The sequence below is a fragment of the Microtus pennsylvanicus genome, chromosome 21 (assembly GCF_037038515.1).
Source record: "Microtus pennsylvanicus isolate mMicPen1 chromosome 21, mMicPen1.hap1, whole genome shotgun sequence".
Classification (NCBI taxonomy): domain Eukaryota; kingdom Metazoa; phylum Chordata; class Mammalia; order Rodentia; family Cricetidae; genus Microtus; species Microtus pennsylvanicus.
The window spans coordinates 10,986,300-11,008,928 of record NC_134599.1 but is presented as its reverse complement, the minus strand read 5'-3'; the positions used below and the strand labels follow the sequence as shown (position 1 = coordinate 11,008,928).

At 43.9% G+C, this 22,629-nt stretch overlaps 1 protein-coding gene across 2 annotated transcripts in view; it reads left to right on the top strand.

Annotated features, from left to right (window-relative positions):
• Window positions 1–22,629, top strand: part of Jazf1 (JAZF zinc finger 1) — a 305,134-nt gene that overhangs the window by 68,598 nt on the left and 213,907 nt on the right. The window contains exon 1 of one of the 2 annotated variants that reach the window (XM_075955217.1): window positions 13,125–13,142. The exons of the other annotated variant lie outside the window; for it this stretch is intronic. The gene's annotated coding sequence lies outside the window, so the exon portion shown is untranslated. Of the gene's footprint in view, window positions 1–13,124; window positions 13,143–22,629 lie in introns of those variants that run through there. 2 annotated transcript variants of the gene reach the window in all.

Here is a 22,629-nt window from a genome sequence, read left to right as displayed (position 1 = left end):
CCTTATTTGTGGCTTTCATGATGTATTTTGTGAGACCCATCTCTGGGCTTCATGTGTTCAGAATGAGAAACCATTCAGAAGGTACAGATTGCAGGAACATCCTTGGCCTTCCCCAGCACTTGACAGCAGGTCGCATGGCCCTGTGACCAGTGCTATTATTCATGTTCTCTGCAAGTGACTTGGCTGGGCTTCCGCGTGGCTTAACATTTGCATACTATGCACATGCTTTCGAAAACACACACAAGTATTTCAGGAAACTGGTTATAAAGCTGTACGGGATGAAAAGTGCCTTCGGACACAAATGTAGGTCTCTAGGTTGCTTAGTATTTAGGAGCAAATTAGAAAGCACACCTGTAAGACAAGATTTAGGTGACAGATTCATTCCATGTTTGCAACTTGAGTTTGCAACAACTCAAGGTTTAGCTTCTTCAATTACAAATTTGCAGTCACCTCTGCTCCCAGTCCAGGAATAAAGCAGCTGAGATAGCATTCAAGTAACTTAACAAACTCAGGAGCTCTCAGGAACTGAGGAAGTTCTGTGAGTTCTTTGGTTCCTGCAGCCCCCCTCAGTGTGACTCCACCAAACCACGAGATCTTTGCAGAAAGTGAAAGTGTAAAACTGTATTTCCAAAATCAGTGGAATTCTTTCTTCTGTCTTACATGGTCCATGTATTGGAGGGCATGCGTGGTGCTCAGAGCTGATCGGAGTATTTACGTGAAGCCGTCAGAGGCGTGCTTGGCATGAGCATCACAAGTGATGTACCTCACTGGTTTGTTTAAATCCTCAGTCATATTCTAAGACTGACATAGCTTTTATCTGCCACATATTCTTTACCGTGGAGGTAGAAATGACCACGTGACAGTCCTCATCAACAGAGGTTCATCTTTGTTAAATGGCGATTTTGGATTCCTCCTGCTTGCAGAAAGCCTGGATACTGCCTGGATATAGAACACAGTATTAACTTGCCTCAGTCCCTGTGTCTCCCGAGAATCAGGTGTTGCCTTCTAACATCAGAATTCTCTTGATTAAGGCATATTACATCCTTGGCATTGATGCTCACAAGGCAAATACATGGCTGCATGATGAACTGTAGAAGCCCTGGGTCCAGAACTCTTTGGTTGAGGTATGTTCCTGCCCTGGCTCTCACACTCACAAGGCGAATGCATGGCTACAGAGCGAGCAGCTGTAGAAGCACTGGGTCCAGAGCTCCTAACTCATGTGTAATGGAAATATCCAAGCCGCTGTGACAGTAGACCAATATGAAAAGCAAGTGAAAAGAGAAAGAGACTGCTTCTCAGAGCACTGGCATGTGGACCGTGTGAGGTGGGTCCTCTGCTCTGGTTCGTCTTCTCTGGTTTCACCACATCCCAGGCTGGCATCAGCTGGAACACAGCTTCTGAAGTGACAGCAGTTCTTGACATCTGCTGGAATTCTACACAGGCTCCAGCACATTCTGTGTCATTCTTGAAGCAGCTCCCATTCCACTTGACTCTTCTGGGGACTATGCTGTTGTGACTAGGCATGCTCTGAAGTTTCTCCACAGTAACTAGTCATTCATGTTGTGAGCAGAAGATATTGCTGACCCCCAAAGGCTATAGTATTAGAGAGAAAAGTTAAACAACCATTTTCTATTGAAAATATTCTTTTTTTATATAATTGTATAGATTCTGTACACAGTTTCCCCTCCCTCCACTCCTCCCAGCTCCCAGATCTACTCCTCCTCTTTTTCCATTCAGGAAATATCAGGCCTCCTAAGTATATCAACCAAACATGGCATAATAAGTTACAATAAGACTATACACATACCCTCATATCAAGACTGGATGAGGCAACCCAATAGGAGGAAAGGGTTTCCAGAAGCAGACAATAGAGTCAGAAATACCACCCCCCCACACACACACTCCCACAGTTAGGAGTCTCACAAAAACAAGCTAACAGCCATCACATATATGCAGAGAACCTAATGCAGACCCCTGCAGGCCCTGTGATTGCTTTGGCTTCTGTGAGTCCATATGCACCCTGCATAGTTGATTTGGTGGGCCATGTTCTCCTGGTGTCCCCAACCCCTCTGATTCCTATAGTCTGCCATCTTCTGTGGGGTTCCTGAGCTCGAAGGAGAGGGGCCCAATGGAGACCTCCAACTTAAAGATCTCTCTCCACAAAATATCTGGCTGTGGGTCTCTGCATCTATTCCCATCTGCTGCCAGAGGAACCTTTCTGATGACAACTGGACACAGATCTATGGGTATAGCAGAATATCATTAGGAATCATTTAGTTGATTTTTTTAACCAGTCATATTTGGTTCCACCCTAGATCTCTGGGTTATCCAGTCTCTAGTTCCTGGCCATCCAAGCAGTAATAGGCATGGGTTCCGTCTCCTGGCATGGGACTCAAGTTAAACCAGATATTGGTTGGCCATTCCCACAAGTTCTGTTCCACCATTGCTCCAGCACATCTTGCAGGCAGGACAGATTGTTGGTCAAAGGTTTTATGACTTGGTTGGTATTCACATTTCTCTTTCACTAGCCTGAAGAGTATTTCCATATTAAAAATGCTAGAACATAGGGATGAAGGCTCTATTTGAGCACCAGCTTGACCTCTCCACATGCAAATGTTTTCAGCAATGGTCCCCATGGGCAGGTTTTGGAGAATAACCCTTTGTCCTGGCATCAGCCTGGGTTGTTTGGGAATCTCCATGGGACCTGCTTGGCCAACAATGCAATAGAATGCAACCTAGTCCCAGCCCTGGAAGATTTGCCTGTCTATAAGAGATGGCCAGTTCAGACTCCAGATTCCCCTTTACTAGGAATCCTCATTAGGATCAACTTCATAGACTCCAGAAAGTTCCCACTGCACTAGGTTTCCACATTGTCTCCCCCAAACCCCCAACTATAGCCATCTCTTCCTGCACACTCTTTCCCTCCCATCCCCTTCACCTGACCACCTGATCCCTCCTGCTCCTGTCCCCACCCACCCTGCTTAGCCTGTAAAATCTATTATTTCCCCTTTCTAGGGAGATCCATGCATCCTCTAGACTCTTCCTCTGTAGCCTCTCTGGGTCTATGGATTGTAGCTTGATTATTATTTAGTACTATCCACAAATAAGTGAATACATATTTGTCTTTCTGGGTGTGAGTTACCTTACTAAGGATGAATTTTTTTCTAGTTCCATCCATTTACCAGCACATTTCATGATGTCATTTTTTTAGCAACTGAGTAATACTCCATTGTGTACCACATTTTGTTTGCCCATTCTTCTGTTGAGAGATAACACGGTTGTTTCCGGTTTCTGGATATTATGAATAAAGCCATAGTGAACATAGGTGACCAAGTATCTTTGTGCTAGGATGGAGTGTCCTTTGGGTATATGTCCAAGAATGGTATAGCTGTTTTGGAGTAGTTGCACTGCCAGTTTTTTGAGGAACTGCCATATTGAATTCTAAAGTGTCTGCATAAGTTAGCACTTCCACCAGCAATGAAGGAGTGTTTCCCTTGCTCTACATCCTTGCCAGCATGAGCGATCACTTGTGTTATTGATCTGAGCTGTTTTGACAGATATAAGATAGAATCTCAGAGTAGTTTTGATTTGCATTTCCCTGATGCCTAAAGATGTTGAATATTTCTTTAAGTGTTTCTCAACCATTTGAGATTATTCTGTTGAAAATTCTCTGTTTAGATATGCATCCCACTTTTTTTTAAATCGGATTATTTGGGTTTTTGCTATCCAGTTTCTTGTGTTCTTTATATATCTTGGGTGTGAGCCCTCTATCAGATGTGTGGTTGATAAAAATCTTTTCTCATTCTGTAAGGTGCCATTTTGCCCTATTGACGGTGTCCTTTGCCTTACAGAAGCTTTTCAGTTTAATGAGGTCCCACTTATTAATTGTTGATCTTACTGCCTGCACTATTGGTGTTCTGTTCAGAAAGTTGTTTCCTGTGCCAATGCATTCAAGACTCTTCCCTGATTTCTCTTCTATCTGGTTCACTGTATCTGGTTTCATGATGCCATCTTTAATCCACTTGGGCTTGAGTTTTATGAAGGGAAATAGATATAGGCCTATTTGCGTTCTTTTACATGCAGACTTCTCGTTTGATCAGTACCATTTGTGGGAAATGCTTTTTTTTTTTCCAGTGGATATTTTTGACTTCATTAAAAACCAGGTGTCCATAGGTAGATGTGTACATTTATGTCTAGGTTTTCAATTTGATTCCATTGATCAACATGTGTGTTTTTATGGCAATATCATATCATATGGTTTTTACTTCTGTAACTCTCTAGTACAACTTGAAAGGCCTTTTTTTTTTTTGCATCTAATGAGATGATCATTTGGTTTTTTTATTTCAGTTTACTTATATGGTGGATAACATGGACAGATTTTTGGATTTTGAACCATCCCTGTATCTCTTGGCTGAAGCCTACTTGATCATGGTGAATGATCTTTTTGATATGCTCTTGGATTTGGTGTGTGATGTGGGAACTTCTTTAGCCAATAGCCTTTAAGGTGTGCAAATATTTTATTAAGTATTTTTGCAACTATATTCATGAGGGAAGTTGGTCTATAAATATCTTTCTTTGTTAGTCTTTTTGTGGTTTGGGTATTCTTTTTTTTCTCTTTTTATTTTTTGTGTCTTTTACATCATGCATCTCCCAACCCATTTATTTTCCCGTCCCTTCATATCTATCTTCTGCCCTTGCAACCTGCTCCTCCCAAAATAAAATAAAATAAAATTTAAGAGAAAAGAAAAGCAAGAGAAAAGGTGCTACTGCAGAATTCAGTGGAAGGTAAGAGGAGGCCGGAATATTCTAGAGAAGAGGGTGGTATCTTCTCTACCAGACACTGCCAGTAGGTCAGAAGGGTTTAGTAGAGCTAGGGAAATGGCTTAGTTGGTAAAATGCTTGCTATTCAGGCTTGATGACCTACGTCAGGTAAAGACTGGGTACAGCTGTATGTATCTGTTATTGCTGCTCTAGGGTCAGATAGAGACAGGCTGATCCTATGACTCTTTGGCTAGCCAGTCTAACTGAACTGGTGAGCTCAGGTTTAGCATGAGAATCTGTCTTAAAAATAGAGGGGCGAGGGAGCTGGAGAGATAGCTCAGTGGTTAAGAGCATTGCCTGCTCTTCCAAAGGTCATGAGTTCAATTCCCGGCAACCACCTGGTGGCTCACAACCATCTGTAAAGAGAGCTGCTGCCCTCTTCTGGTCTGCAGACACAGACAGAATATTGTATGCGTAATAAATAAATAAATAATATTTTAAAAAAAATAAAGGGGCGAGCATAGGAGATATCCACTGTAAATCTCTAGCTTTCACGCACATGTGCCTGCAGATGTGGGCGCACACACACACACACGCACGCACGCACACACACACACACACACACACAAAGTTAAAAGCAATCGATCATAAATTGAGGTTCAAGACAGACCCCCTCACTAAATCTATGGCTAGGAAGTAGCTAACTAAGGGCTCCAAGTCAGGTCCACTTTTTTCTTCCAAGAGTCCTTTGGTGACCTCCCTAGACACCATGATACATGCCCTGTGCTACTTGCACGGACTGTGGGCTATGAATGTTTGTTCCAGTTTCAGATCTCAGCAGCTGTGCCCATGCTTTTGTTTTATAGTGTATATGGCAGTGTTGGATTTTTATATCTTCCATATAAATATAGAATGCTTATTTTATAAAATTATAAAAACAGGTGGGCAAAAGGGAAAAAGTTAAATCCATTAATAATGTTCACACCACTCAGAGGTTACCATGTACGTGAATTAATACATTCAAACTCCCATAATGACCCTCTCTACCCTTTATCCCTTCCCACACAACTTTCTCTTCCTTCCCTCCATTCTTCCCTTCCTCCCTTCCTTGCTTGCTTTCCTCATTGAGCTCAGTTTGTGTTGTCTTGTGTTTGTGTGGTCTTGGAGTGGAGCCTGCCCTGGTGTGTGCTCAGTTTACCAGGAGTCACATCATCCAAGAAAACTGACTCTCCCTATCCTAGCAGCTATTAAATGCCAAAGCTTCCCAGCTTGTACTCGTATTAGATATTCTTACAGTTGGGTAAACCATCCTATATAGCTTATAATATGTGAATAAATAACATATGCTCTAGTACATAGCATGGCATGTACCTCTGATGAAATGTGCCTAACATGTAACTCATAACGACTACTAAAGGTTGGAAGGCTGCGGGTGCGGAAAACCAGATTCATCGTGCTTCAAATTACACTTGTGATTACGGATGCCATATGGTCCCATGAGCTCTTCTAGGGAGCTCCTGGGTTCTCATCGCACTGTAGTTGGCTGTAGAGCTGAAGAAACCGACTGTTCACATCACTGCACATCATGCCTCAGTGCACTACTGGATGTGCAGGCTTCTGTGCAAATCACTTTGGTATTGCTATATTTCCAGGTAAATGGACCGCATGACCAGCATAGAACTGCAGCTAGCTGTTAGACTAGAGAGCTGTCCGTCTTCAAAAAGTGGGTTGTGCGGTTAGGATTTTGTTTTGTTTTATTTTAGGCAGGATGTCTCTGTGTAGCATTTGTTGTCATGGAACTCACTCTGTAGTCCAGGCTGACCTCTAACTCAGAGATCATTCTGCCTCTGCCTCCTGAGTGCTGGGATTAAAGTATACACCACCATGCCCAGCTGTCATCTAGTTTTTACTTGGTGGATTCTGACCACACGCTAGGAACTCTGTCCAGCTGATGTTAATGTCTTTCTTTGAGAATCCCTTTGTTTCACAGGTGTTGGCAGGAGAGGCTAAGAAATGGCAGCAAGGGTACTGTGAGCCTCTCTTCTGGTTGTACATTCTTAAGTTTGTGTCTAATGTGGTCAGAGAGAAGGTGCTTCTAGAGTAAGTCTAGTTAGACTGCCTCCTTTCTCGGGAAACTCTGCTTTCAGTGCTTAACATACAGGGTGCCAGTTGTCATTTAGCTGTTGTCTGACACCTGCCTTCCATGCATCTAAAGTCCCTGCACCTATCCATAAGGGAACTCTTCTCCTTTGATAAGAATTATATCTTTTGGGGGTGAGCATACGTGCTCTCTCAACAATCAAAACTTTCAGAAATATAGCATCACATTATTTCATTTGCGTGCTTTGTCAGCATCTTAGGCAAGGTCAGAGACGCTGACCTAAAACCAGTCTGGAGCTGGACGAGAGCTGAGAGGGAGAGTTCCTGCTTGGCACATACAAGGCTCTGGAGTCCAGCCCCATCCCTGCAAAAGAAGGAAGATCAGAAAACCCAGAGTTCATGTAAGGATTGTAGTTCATAAAAATACTCTTATGTATGGTTTAGACTTCATGGTTTAAGTTTATTTTGAATTTGACTTTTGAACAGAAGTGTTCCTCTCGTTTACTAGGGCTAATGGGCTTCTCCATTCATCACTCTTCAGAACTTGCCTCTTTTCCCATTTTAATAAGTTGGGAGTGTGGAACAGACTGTCCATTTCCCTTCTCCCAGCACTGGACTTCAGACCAGTTAACAGAGTAAGACAAATATCTTTAAAAGGCTTGACTTTAAGTACTTGGATGTATGTCATCAGAGTCATTAAAAAGAACACAATGTTTATCTGTTTTCTTAGCAAGCACAAAAGCCTCCCTTCGCTTTCAAGATCAAGGGCAAGTACATCTGTGAGCTAAAACAAACAAATAAGCAAATCCTATCACTTTGTAGGAGTGAAGGCCCATTTCAAGTTCGTTCATTGTATTGTCATCACTGTGAAGCTTTTAAAAATATGCTTAAAAACTGCCCATCTTGTATACTTCCTCTCCCTGCTCCGGTGAAGTTCCAAAGATTAGATTTTATCCTTTCTAAACTGGAATCGTTAACTATAAACAGTGCATTTTAGTCTTGCTCTGAGTTTAAACAGATGAGAATAATTTCATAGGATTGTTTTTGGTCAAGTTGAATACAAGTTCTTCTTTTAAAGGGGGTTCCAAGCCTTTTAGCAATGAAATTTGCTGTGGAATGCTGACTGACTTTAGGACAAAGACAAGGTATTAGACAGTTGGACTGAGTGCGTTATAGTCTTTAAAAGGAATAGATTTCCATCCCACAGTGCAAATAACGCCAGAGCGTCCCGAATCGTGGTGGCCGGTATGGCAGCTGTAACTGAATCCTTCTGAGGAAAAGGTAGAGTGGCCCCAGCGGGGAGCGAGGACGCTGGTTATGCGACTGACTCCTGAAGAGCAGGAGGTGCCACCAGTGCACATCTCCTGCAGGACTCTCTGTTGCACAGAGGATACTAGGAGCTCTATGGGTTTTCTCCCTCTCCTCTGAGGGTTAGATGAAGTTCTGTCTTTAGCATGTGTCTTGCAAACTATGTATGTAAGAAATGTTGGCAGTGGCTGTTACCATTGTTATTGCCAGTCGTCTGCCACCGTCACATGCTTCATCACAAATTTGGCTCATTGCTAGCCCTACCTGAGTTTGAAGGAGCTAGAATCTAGGTGTGCTGTGGTAAAAAGTATTCTGTAAGAAAGAACAAACGCTGCTCCACTGCCGAGCAGAATGGATGTGCTCTAAGGAAGGCTGGATATTTGGGGATGCCATCTAATAGGTTCTATGCACCGGCCAGCTCTTTTGCCAGGTGTGGAAGATGCAGAGATGAGGAGAGCCAAGCTGATCCCTTTACTCAAGAACACTCAGTGTAATAAAATCCCACAGTCTGGATGGCCTATACAGCCCACACTCTCACCCTCTGGATACAGGGATGCCCTAGATGGAGGGCCAGCAGATTCAGTTCCCAGTGAAAGCCCACTTCCTCGTTGGCTAATGTCTTCCATCCATCCTGTATTGAGGACAGAGGGTGGGAAGGACTCAAATGTCTCTTGAAATGCTCATTGGAGTATTAATCCCATTCCTAAATGTCTGTCTTCATAGCCTACCTCTTAAAGACTTATCCAGATCTCCCTGAGCATGGGGATTGCAGCTCCAGCATGAATAATGGATGAGAACAGGCATTCAGTGCAGGGCAGGAAGCTTTGGTTTTCTTGTGGTTAGAGACAAATTAAGAGGAGGTTTTCATGCTAAATATTGTAAAGGGTTGGCTTTGGTGTGACTGCATGGTCAGCTGGAGCTCTCTGAGAAAGGGATCATTTAAGTTGGAACCTAAAGAGGAAGCCAGAGTGAGGCTGTAGAAGAGAGAACTCTTCCAGCACATGTGCGGGATGATCCTTAGCCTACAACAGGAAGAGCTAAGAGCATTCAGGGACCATCATGACCTTTCTTGCAGCTGCAGGTGAGGGTGGGGAGAGAGGAAGGAAGCAGGCACTGCCAGCCATCCTGAGGAGAAAAGAAGGAAGCAGCCACAAGAAGGTAAGGGTCAGGATGAGTCGGGGTTTACATTTTAGAGAGATCACCCTGGCACACTGTGTGACTTGATCAGAGGGAAGGAAACTGGAGGCAGGGAGACCAATTGAAAGGGGCTTTGAAGAGTCCAGGTGAGAGGTGATGAAGGCCTGGGCCGTGGTTAGAGAATATAAACCACAAGCCCGCCACATACATACACATTGTGTTTACTGCCTCCCCTCCCTGAGGACTTTGCCGAGATTGACTCATTTAATTCTCAAAATTGTCTTTAGGGTAAATATCATTGTTATTTCTCCTGGACAGATAAGAGCAGTAACAATGTATCCAGTCTGATAGTTGTAAACTATAAGACCAGGATTTGAGCCCAGGTAAATTGTGTTTGACCATCATGCATAATTGATCCAATTTAAGATGTGAACAGAATGAACAGGCCTTATTGATCACAAGGAACCAAGGTTATATCTGATTCAGGCAACGAGGTGCACAGTAGTCACCTGGACCAAAATAGGGGACGGACTTAGAGCTGGAGATGCTGAGAGAAACATGGCCACCATGCCTGGGTAATGTGGTTCTTATGGTCCTAGAGAGGAAGCTAGAGCAAGGCTGGAGAATAGGGCAAGTCCAGCACAGGGCAGGAATAAATTCTGGTGACTATTTATTTTTTAAAACTAATAATGCTAAACACAGATGAAGTTGCTCAAAGGGAGAAGAAGGCCCTGAAAATCAGTAAGTAACATCCAAAGGAGACCAGGGCAGAGTGGATGGAAGTTTGCCTGACCAGTGTGCACACAGAAGCCAGTGGTTGGTGGGGTTCCACGGAGAGCTGGCAGGATGGCACTTTATTTGGTGGTGGCCAGAGCCATTTCATAGGCTGAGTGGATGTGAAGACAAGAGTACAGTGACATGGGCAGGACTGGGAAGGGCTGGGAGCATCTGAGGGACCTATGTAAAGCCGTGTGAGAGATGGTTTTGATTCCTATGGGTAGGGGTGGCTGCCAGAGTAGCCGCTGGAGCATTTGAGTCTGCTAGGAATATAGTTCTGTTTGATTGGCTGGCTGGCTGGCTGGCTGGCTCTCTGTATGCCCATTACTGCAAGAAGGAGAGCAGATCAGTATGGAGCCAGCCAGTGTATACCGCAAATACGACAGTGTTGTGTTACTGGGTGTGTTTTTTGTGCTGGTTTACCCATTTCCATTTCTCCCCTCTCTGGACACAGAACATGGGTGCACTTTCAGCTCTGACTGGGCTGGGGTTTTAGGGAGCACAGTTGCTGTGCACCTATGTATTTGTGGGCTTCTCAGCTAGATGGTAAGATTGATACTTGGTTCAGTGGCTGACTGTGTCAAGAAAGCTTGGTCCGTATAATTGGTTCTGCCCCATGAATTCCAAGTAGGAAGTAACGTGTGCCCCCTCTGTTTCTTTGGAGTGATAGTTGGCAATGCTAGTGGATGATTTGTCTGTCTGCCCCTCTAAATGAGGACAAGACCCCTTGAGCTTCCCTATCCTCAGCAAGAAGCAGAGTGGACAGAAACCCTCGGTGTGAGCAACCAGTGTTGGTGACTCGGAGGACTGTGTCCTCAGAACTCAGCCTACTTCAAGCTCACATCTGTCCTCTGCTTGGTCACAGCTTGCACTTGTCGTGTAATGTGGCACAGAGATAAGATCTTAAGCTTGGAAACTAAGTGACTGTTTGATTCCTGACTTTGTCACTTACTAGTTAGTTGTATGATCTTCATTCAGCAAAGTAGTCGATTCTTTCTCTCATAGGCAAAATTAGTGACTCAGTAATGGAAGTACATAACAGAATGGTTTTCAAGTGCTCGCTGAGTAAAGAACCAAAGCTGTGGGAGGATGGGAGGATGGGAGGATGGGAAGCCGCATCAACAGGCAGGGAATCGTGAGCCTCCCACATGGCTAAGGACTGGGGGTGGCCGCCCACTGTATCTGAAACACTTCCACATCTCAACCCGACAGCCTGGGACCCAGGCCAAACATGCCTGAGCAGAAGCCCCATGCCTTGATCCTGGTTAAAGAGCATCACTAAGTGGGCAGTGGGACTCAGGAGTCCTCAGATCTAATCTCCGTAGGGCATGGTCCCACTCCTACATACACACAGCCTTCCAGGCCCTAGCAAGTGCTATGGCTGTCTACCTGGTTCCTAGTTCCCCAGTCCCCACCCCATGGAGTTCCCCAGATCCCATCTCCTCCCGACGGATATAGACAGCCTGGTTTCTCTTCCCTCCATCCCTCATAAACATCTAGTTCTAGATGCTGCCATTTCCTTGACCTCAGGACAGAGTGTATTAAGTTAATATACCTCTGCTGTTTGTTCCATTGTGTCAGCGCATGTTACTTCATCTATTTTAGGAAACAAGCTCCGGGCAGGGATTTGGTGTAACTCATTTATACAGGGCTTAGTAAAATGCTCAGTGGAATTAAAGACACCTAATAAATGCTTTCGACTGTTGAATGATGCTGTAATCATTTTAATGGAGGCTGGTGTTGTATGTATTTAAACAAATGGCAACTTTTCCAGCAACATTCTGGCAAATTAGCAGCTTCTAAATTAAAAGAGTCTTTGCTTAGAAATTAAATTGTGTGAGCTGGGGCAGCACGCAGTATTTATTGCTGAGCTGATTTAGGCAGAGACCAGAATGCAATGGTAGAAGCCAAGGCTGAATTTTTTGCCACATTTGTTTGTTTTGTGAAAAGGTGGTTGGCATCGTAGGGGTCGGATGAGTAAGGAGGGCAATTTAAAAGTGTCGTTGTGAATTTAATGTATATTTTAAGGAGTTAGTTTAAAAACAACAACAACAAAACCCCGTGTATTAGGCGAGCAGATGTGATTTGGCATTGCTGCTTCCCACATGTGTGCCCTTTTCATTAGGGACGTGTGTCTGATGTGGTACAGATGGCACCGGAGCTGCTTGGTAATATTTTCCACAACCTGTTTTTAGTAATTAGTCTTGAATTTGCTGCTTCAGAATACTGGGTTCTTTTTTGGCAACTTAGTAAACCGAGAACTTGAAATGTGCCTGTTGCGCCAGCAGAGGGCAGTGTAAGCTAGCCATTTACTCCCAGCCGGCTTCCTGATGCCGAGATGGTAGAACAGGGAGCTAGAATTCTCATCTAGGTATGATTTGAGATTTGCTTTTTGAGAAATTAATTGAAAATGAAATTTAAAAAAATTCCTTTAATGGCCACTTTTAGCAAGGACATAAATTGTCCAGAGTCGAGCTGTAGTTTTTTTTTATTGATTTGTCTATTCTTCATTTCTCCATCCATAACTATACACGAAAAGTATAGACTGTGTGAGTCATTTCATTCATGCAGTTATAAGACACACTATTTCACTTGGTCGTTGGACAGCAAGGCTTTCATTTCTGTTCTTTTCCTGACAAAGGAGCAAAGGAAAGGTCATTTCTGAGAGTTGTGGTCCAAGGGAGTGTCTGGGAACTGAAGGGGCTGGCACCGAAGGTCCGTTCTTGTTATGATCAGCTTTGTGTCAGTCAAGTGTGGCCTTTCTCCTGGGCATTTCTTCCCACCCTCTGGTGCCAGCGCTGTGGACCACTCATTGCTCACGGTGGCTCCGGAAACAAAGTGGGGCTTGCCTCTCCCTCCTCCCTTCTCTCTCTGCAGCCTCTGCCACTGGGGTCTCACTTCTCCTTGTCTCTGGGCTGTGCTCGGAGTGTTTACGCCCCTCCCCCTGGTTCATATGCTGAACCCTTGGAGAAGAAACCTGTGAGAAGATGGTAGAGGTTAAACGAGGCCAGCTCCTTGGCTCTGGCCCAGCCCTTGCAGGCAGTGACACCCAGAAGCTGGTAAGCATGGCCTCCATTTTAGGGGAACATTTTTGATCTGTAATGGTGGAAAGGGGGACACATAGATATTGGTCAGGTAGTAGCTGTATGCTTTTAGACTTATTTTTCTTGATTAGAAGAAAGAAATGTCTGTTGTCATGGAGCAAGCAGATGGCACTCCAAAGGATGGTGTGGCTGATTTCTTTGTATACCGTTTTCACCACATTTGGACACTCAAGTGTCTTTCTTTCTGTTCTCAGACCTGGAGACATCCGTCACAGGCAGTGATCTTATTATGCGTTTTCATGGTTGTTTTCTGTGTCTCGTCTTACAAAATATAAGTTCCCTTAGGGCCAGGAATTCCCCCCCCCCCCCACACACACACACTGTGTACTTGACATTTATGATATGCTTGTTGCATTTTATAAGAACTGTAAATAAATATATGGAAGAGAGAAGGGAAAGATTGGATTCATTCTGTTCCCTCTGGCTTCTGTAACCCACCCCCTCTTCTTGTTTTCAGTGATTCATTCTAAAAGACTGCCATATCGTTGGCTTGGCTTGTGTACAGGCATTGCCACAGGGAGGCACTATAGCATTTGAAAAGTAGACAGATGTTTGTTGCTTGGAAAGAAACCAGACAGCCCATAGTATTTGGTCCATTTTCCCTGATGGGCCAATGTCTGGCTAATTTAATGTCAACAAAGCAGCACACTGAACTCTGATTGGTAGACCTTGTTGAGTTTTTGCAACATGAGATAGTCACAGGACCAAGAGGAATTGCAAGTCCACTGACGAGAAGATGCAGAGGGTGTGACTGATCAAGAATCAGGTTGTCAGACAGTGACATTTGAAGTTATTCTCTCAGTGATGTTTTGTTTGTTTAGAATATCAGAGTCCAGCTAATGCCAGGACCTAGGAGTAATGAGTTACAGCCAAGTCTTGAAGTAGCAGCTGACGCTGCCTTTGAAGCCACATGTTTTTTATGTTCTTCGCTTACACTGTGGCTTGAACAAGACTGCAATAGAAATTCTTCAAGGGGCACAATTTAATGAGGTTAGCATCATATGAAGTTATGCAAGTGATGGGTCATCTTTGGCTGGGAGTGAAAGTTGCTATGTAGTTTGAGCAGCCTCCCTCTTCTGAGCAGACTACCACAGTAGAGCCCAGGATGCTGTGTGCTTTAGCTAAATCAAAGCTGAAGTAGGGATGTGTCTTCTGAAAATAAAGAGAGAGAGAGAGAGAGAGAGAGAGAGAGAGAGAGAGAGAGAGAGAGAGAGAGAGAGAGCCCTAAAATGGGACATTAAATCTTAGATCTTTGTTGACAGGTTTTAAAAAGTAATTTGAGAGGGCTAGAGAGATGGATCAATAGTTAAGAGCACTGGCCGTTCTTCCAGAGAACCAGGATTGAGTCCCAGCACCATTGTGGCAGCTCATAACCATCTGTAGCTCCAGTTCCATGGCATCTGTCAATCTTGCAGCCTCTTTGCACATCAGGCACACACATGATGCATATGCATATCTGCAAGCCAAACACCAATACATATAAGAATAAATTTAAAATGAAAAGTAATATGAAATTAATTAAAATTGATAGTTTAAACATTAGTTCCTATTCATCCAGTGCTCTTCATAAGCAGTACAACACAGTCTGAGATACTCAAGGCTGCACAGACATCCCAGTGACGTCATTTACTGCTCTCGCTGCAGTGTGAACATGGGGGAGCAGGGCCTAAAATGAGGCAGACTAAAGACTTGTGCAATAGCCAACTTTATTCAAATCATCAGGCAATCAATACTCTGAGGGTTAAGAAGAGTCACCTGAGTAAGGTGTTCAATCCAAGGACAAGTCACGTGTGGCAAAAAGAAAACAAAACATGTTTTTCCATAAAGACGTTTGAGTAACAGCAGCTGAGGTGAATGCACTCCTCTCTGCTGCACTGAGGAGGAGCATCCTGGGAGGAGAATAGACATACATTCCGAAATCATTTCTGTGTTTTGAAGAAACTAAGGTCACAAGACTCTTGTCTTGTTTTCTTGGAGTTTTCTCACAGGCACTTGGAATTCTCACAGGACTCCACTCTTGGACTGTGTTCTGACATGCCTTCAATTAAAAAAAAAACCTAAATCTTCACCTCTGACTAGAGTTGAGTGGTGCTGTGTACTCATGGCATCGTTATTGTAGCCAAACATTTCCACACACTTAGATTTTATAAATGCTGTTGCTAGGCTGACTCTGTAAGTGGTTGACCTAGTAACCCTCTAAGTTCCATCAGTGGGACAGAACCCATTATAAAGGTTAATGGCAGTTATTACTATTTTCTAGTTCTATTAGAAAATTGCACTATTGTTTTTTATAAACTTTTGAGAGTTGTTCTTTATAAAAATGCTTTATTATGTTGAATTTCATTTTTTCATTATGTCTCGAATAGGAGTGTAATTTCCATGACTACTCAGTCTCCCTCTAACCGCCATTATTTCTCACAGCTGTTAAAAGCTGTGGATCCTTTTGTCACAGTTTTGAAGAATTCTTGAAGTGTTTGCCCTTGTTCCATATATGCTGCCTTAATAATGAATATCTTAAAAGACTTGAGATTTTTCACTTAGGTATTACTTCCATAAAATCCACTTAAGATTTTTATTACATTTATTTATTTACTGTGCATAACTATGTATGTATGCCATGGCCAGACGAAAACTCGGGATTGTAAATTAGACTATAACAGAGATATATTTATTCCAGTTGTGCCATGTGCCATATACACAGTGACTATTGTGATGAGGATTTGAATTTTAAAACTTGAAAATAATTTACAACTTTAAATTAAATAGATTTCCTTGTGTCTGTCCCAGCCCCCCCCCCCTCTCTCTCTCTCACACACACACACACACTTACAAAAACTGAAAATTTAAAATAAATATTTATTTTTAAATTAAAAACATCTATGGAATAGAAGAAAATTAGAAAAGACAAGTATGGATGGGGATGATGGCTGAAAGTCAGGTGATCAACATCATCCTAGGTCCCATCCATCATTAGCCATGTGGCATTGTACAAATTAAGCAACCAAGCTCCAGTCTCCTCCTGTGAGGAAGAATCATAGCACCTGTTCCAGAGAAGGTTGTAAAGCTCGGAGATGGCTCCTCCTAGAGTGAGCTCTGACTCACTTACACAGCACAGCATAGGAAGAGCCAAAATGCTAAAAACTTACATTAAATTTAACTTTAGATTCCTCTGTGTTGTGGAATATTGTTTTAACTATGTAAAGGTGTGTTACTTTTGTTTATGCTGCATTTGTTTAATTTTGTAAAGATGTGTTACATTTGTTTCACCTTGCCTGCCTAAGGCACTTGGTTGGTCTGTTTGGCCAATAGCTAGACAGGAGAGGGATATGCCGGGCTGCCAGGCAGAGAGAATACATGGGAGAGAGAAGGAGGAGAACAACAGCAGAAGGAGGAGAGAATGGGGACGCTCCCAGGGCAAGAAAGCAGGCAGACGCCAGCCAGCTAGACTTAGAGAAACAGTGAAAGTAAGACACAGAAGTAAGAAAGGTAATCAGCTCCAAGGCAAAGGGTTGACAGAGAGAAACAGGTTAATTTAAGTTAAAAGAGTTAGTCATAAAAGAGCTAAGCTAAGGCCGAGCATTCGAAACTAACTAATAGTAAGTCTCTGTGTCATGATTTGGGAGCTGGTTGGTGGCCCATAAGAAAGAACCTGATTTGATAATTAAGGTTATTAGTAATAAGATAAAGAATGGACAAATTAAAGAGACTTAAAACTCAGTACTTGAGCTGCATTCTGACTGGGCACCAACATTTTTATGAGCAGAAAAGTTGGCTGTTAACAATGAAGATGATGCTGACTATCAGGTCGGTCATTGAATTTATGGGATTTGCTGGATGCTGTAAGTGCGGAAGAGATGTCTCTTATCTGATCTTTTCTACAATTTAATGGGGTAGGCTTCATACATGTATTTCCAAGTTAGGGGAACTGTGGTTGAGAAGGGTTCCTGTGTCCTTGGTGGAAACTGGCCTGAGGCTTTGGGTGCATTCCCCTGAGACTGACTCTGGTGGGCATGAACGCTGGAGGATGTAAGGGAGCCAGCCCCTGGTCTGATTCTTGGGTGCTCCAGTGTGACGTGGACTTTAGGTTTAGATGGATATTCTCACCAATGTGTTTCTTGTGTCTTTCATGTCTCATTTGGTTCCTCTCTTAAATTTAAGTACAGGCTTCAGGAAGAATAGCACTCAAGGCTTTAGCTAGCCATCTCCTCAGCTAAGCAGTCATTGTTTCCGTTCTAACGAGAGTGAGAACACAGTTTAGTCAGGTTGTGCTATTCTCACAAGGCTCACTTCTTCACATTTCTGTCAGAGGTCTTGTCAGAACGGCCTTTTGTCAGCAAGTCTGTCGTCAACCCTAACTGTATTGTTTATGTATTGTATAAAAAGATGGAAATTTTCAAAACCCTTCCCTTTCCTCTGCAGAGTCTCTCTTCAGCCTCATCTCGCTGCACTGCAGCTGTTCCTAGCACACACTTAGCACCTCTACCCATTTACAGCGCAAAGCCACCTGGTATGCATGCTTGTTAGAGCAGTACCCTGCTGCTCCCAACCAGCTCCACCATAGCTGGGTAAGGCTGCCACAGACAAGTGCCAAAGACTGGCATTGGGTGTATTCTCAGGACCTGAGGTCAGGGTTCTGATGGGCTTCTTCCCGGCTATCAGGTAGCATTGAAAGACTGGCATTGGGCGTATTCTCAGGAACTGAGGTCAGGGTTCTGATGGGCTTCTTTCCGGCTATCAGGTAGCAGTGAAAGCTACTTTTACTGGGAGGGCAAAGAGAGAGGAAGTGAGTTCTTTCTTGTCTCATCTTGTAAGACTAGGATTTCCCTCAAAGTGTGAACTTCAGCCTCCTGTCCTCTGCCCAGGGCATTGTCTCAGATACTATCTACATTCTGAAGAAGCAGAAGTATCTCATCCATATGGCCTTTCTGTTAATATAAGATTGTGAAAACTGGACAGTGTGTCAGGAAGAAGCAGAAACTCCTTAGATCCTTTTAAGTCCTCGTAAATATTCATGCTACTATTGCTTTACCTCCAGTTTGCATTGTTTTCCCACATTGCTTACTGCCATGTAATGGAATAATAGAGAATAGTCACATGGGAGATTGTGGTATGGGTAGTAATTTTGTTCTTGCTGAAAAATGGCAGTGGATGAAAATTTATTAGTATGTGTGACCAATTTCCTAGCTTAGAAATGATAAAATTTTAGAGAAAAAAATTGTCATGAACTCAGGCCCCTTTAGTTTAAGAATGAATTTATTCCTCTATTAACAAGGTTGACTCTGTTGTGCAGGCCATAGTCAAGGCTGGTTGGGGTCAGGGATAGCTCCCCTGCTCTTAGGAGGACCACAGGGCCAGCTCTCCCACCTACCACAGATGTGGGAGAGCTCTCCCCACTTCTCACCTGTCTTGTGGTGGCATGGACAGGGGAATGATGCCCTCCTGCCTATCCATCAATGCCTGAGGCAGGTGGGAGAGATGGCCCTGGGGTCATAAGAATGGGAGAGAAAACTATCCTTGACTCCCACCAGCTACAACACTCAGGAGAGCAGGTCCTGAACCTCACCAAGACAGCACAATAGAACCAATCCTGTTGGTGCAGGTGGGGGTGAGCCAGCTCTGAAGTTGTCTCCGTTTCACACCTGGCGGACCAACCCTACAGCTGCCCTGGCCCCGACCCAAGGATATGACTTGGCCTGCGCCATCATCCACCCCAGCTATGATCTGCTGGAGCGGATGAAGGGACCTAATCTGCAGACCCGAAGCTGCAGGACCTCCACAGCACAGGGCAACAACAGGATGTCCAGGAGGAGCCCTCGTGAGGGCCCAGCATCAATAGTGTAGTTAAACCAGAAGCTTCGAACCTTAGCAATGACTCCTAGCAATGAACACTTGCAAGTAAAGATAAATGGACAAAAGGGTACATGGAGTGACTCACTGTGTCACACTGCCCCTTCCGTCTGTGTGCGTGTGTATGTGTGCGTGCAGGGGTAGAGGGTTTCCACGAAGGGCCTGAGAAATGAATGGGATCAAGATACATGATGTGCTGGGCAGTGGTGGCGCACACGTTTTATCCCAGCACTCGGGAGGCAGAGACAGACAGATGTCTGAGTTCAAGGCCTGTCTGGTCTATAAGAGCGAGTTCCGGGACAGGCTCCAAAGCTACACAGAGAAACCCTGTCTAAAATAAATAAATAAATAAATAAATAAATGATGTGAAAGATACAGAAAAAAATGGAAAAAGGGAGAGAATGAATTTATCCTGAGAGAGGCTGTGCAAGCTCATATAAACAACCCCCTTCCCTTACATATTAACAAGAGAAAGAGGTAGAAACCCACGACGGCAGAGGGCAAATGATGACAGATTCCTCCGTGAGCGCAGAGGATGGGGAGATGAGATCCCACAACCAGCACGGGCCTCCTTTCCCTAGAAGTAAAGAGAGGACTTAAAGGACGTATTCTCAGACACACCACCACCATGACAAGTTTCTGAACACTGTCAGTGGAGAGTGTTCATTCAGTCTGTACCCAGGGCCACTGACATAGTTCAGAAGCTGGCAAGGAGAGCCTTTGGAGGCTGAGGTAGAACGGTGTCGGAATATCTTGAAAGAAATACAGGCCCATTGTCAAACCTTTCTCTTTAACTCCCCGCCAACGCACCCCCCCCCCCAAAGAACACTGGTAGCATTTGTGTTTTCTCCTTGAAAACTGGCATTTTAAGTTAGGAGACTGGCCATTAATGAAGGAAGACAAAGGAAGGAAGCCACACAATGAGAAAGCGCGAACTCCCTAAGCCATAGTTCATGCCAACAAACAGCTGCCTCCTTGCTTGCTCCTGGAAGGAAGGTTGGTTGTCTGACCATACAACAGCCCTGCCGTCGGGTATAAACAAGTCCACAGCACACTCTTCACCTGAAAGCAAGACATGGTTGAGTGTGTGCAGGCTTCATTTATTGAGACATTTCCTACAGAAGAATGAAGAGATTCGTTATTAATGTGTATTTCTAAATACATATTGTACTGCGCTACTGTGGTTTTTAAATTCTACCCAAGTTAAGTATAGATTTTTCTCAAAAATAAAAAGCAAACAAAATGAAAATATCTAAATATATGAGAAAGAAAATTACAAACTGATGGAGGAAGGTCATTGGTTAATTAATAAAGAAACTGCTTGGCCTGATAGGTTAGAACATAGGTGGGTGTAGTAAACAGAACAGAATGCTGGGAGGAAGAGGAAGTGAGAGAGACGCCATAGCTCTGCTCTCTGAGGCAGATGCGATGAAGCTCCGACCCAAGATGGATGTAGGCTAGAATCTCCCTGGTAAGTCACCACCTCGTGGTGCTACACACATGAATAGAAATGGGCCAAGCAGTGTTTAAATGAATACAATTTGTGTGTTGTTATTTTGGGGCATAAGCTAGCCAGGCGGCCTGGAGCCGGGTGACGGAAAGCAGGCCCTCAGCTCCCTCAACAACTAACCATGTTGAGGCTGTTTTTATTAAGATGTAATTGTGTATATCTTGCTTTTGAAGGTTTGCCCTGGTCACCTCCACCCCTACTTGCTGTCGGCATGATGTAGCCAGTGTCTGCGGGCAGTGGTGTTTGAACTGGCAGCAGTTGCACAGCCTCTTTTGTCTCTTTGGTTGCTGATGTGTTAGTGTGTCTAGGGACTACGTTAAAAGACAAAACATGAGCACAAGTAAATCTGACATTTGGTATCAAAACCTATTTTTTTTATCATACTGAATGATTTTTTTTTTTTTTTTTGGTTTTTCGAGACAGGGTTTCTCTGTGGTTTTGGAGCCTGTCCTGGAACTAGCTCTTGTAGACCAGGCTGGTCTCGAACTCACAGAGATCCGCCTGCCTCTGCCTCCCGAGTGCTGGGATTAAAGGCGTGCGCCACCACCGCCCGGCTCTGAATGATTTTTTTAAAGACTGAATTGGTCAAACTGATCAGTATGAATTATAACCCAAGAAGGAAACACATACTAGGTTTAAGTGGAGGGATCTGTGCTTGCTGAATGGTGGGGAAATTGCACAGACACATCACCCTTCACTGTACCATGGGGAAACGGTTCACTCTCTCAGCCTCTGTTTGGAGGATGTTTGTCATCACCAGAGCTGACCTTTCCTCTTGTTTCAGATGTGCTAAGTCTTTTCACTTACTAAGTCCTTCAGGCAGCGCTTGTGGTTCATAGAAGGATGTTGAGTTTCTTGTAATGGGAAAAAAAATCATCTCTCCTGTTATGATTAAACTTTAATTTGTAAGTCTCCTCTATTGGCCTAAACTAATTACAACAAAAAATGTTAACAAAGTAGGTAAAGTCCCTTCTTTCATGCAGTAGTTTTACTACTGGGGCTGCCTGGAACGTCCTAGTGGAAGTGCAAGTGACTCTGCTACCCTGGGGGACATAGATGTGTGCGTGTGTGCGTGTGTGTGTGTGTGCGCGTGTGCGTGTGTATGTGTATGTGTGTGCGTGTGTGTGTGTATGTGTGTGCGCGCGTGTGTGTGTGTATGTGTGTGTGAGAGAGAGACCCCAGGTGTGTGTGTATGTGTGTGTGAGTGTGTGTGTGTGTGTGTGTGAGAGAGAGAGAGAGAGAGAGAGAGAGAGAGAGAGAGAGAGAGAGAGACCCCAGGTGTGTGTATGCGTGTGTGTGTGTGTGTGTGAGAGAGAGAGAGAGAGAGAGAGAGAGAGAGAGAGAGAGAGAGACCCCCCAGGTGTGTGTATGCGTGTGTGTGTGTGTGTGTGTGTGTGTGTGTGTGTGTGTGAGAGAGAGAGAGAGAGAGAGAGAGAGAGACCCCAGGTGTGTGTTTATGTGTGCGTGAGTGTGTGTGTGTGAGAGAGAGAGAGAGAGAGAGAGAGACCCCAGGTGTGTGTATGCGTGTGTGTGTGTGAGAGAGAGAGAGAAAGAAAGAGAGAGAGAGAGAGAGAGAGAGAGAGAGAGAGAGACCCCAGGTGTGTGTTTATGTGTGCGTGAGTGTGTGTGTGTGAGAGAGAGAGAGAGAGACCCCAGGTGTGTGTATGCGTGTGTGTGTGAGAGAGAGAGAGAGAAAGAAAGAGAGAGAGAGAGAGAGAGAGAGAGAGAGAGAGAGAGAGAGATCCACTCTATCAAACTGCACAAGAGAGAAGTGTATGGTACACTTGAATACCATCTTTAATAATCATCTTCAAAGAAGTATGAGATAGATTTGTCAGTTATAGTCAAAACACACAACAGCTGAAAATATGGGCAGAGCTTCCTCTTTAATTTGGGTAGATTGGAACGCACCTCCCCAAATCAAACGGAAATAGTAAAATATAAAAACTTTTATGAGTGCCCAGCTCTACCACACCTGGCTGCCCTAATTGCCTTCAACCAAGTCATTACTGGGGAAGCAAGATGTTTAGCCACCAACAGCCCTTATTAATGTATAATAGGGATTTACTTGTAAAACAGAATTAC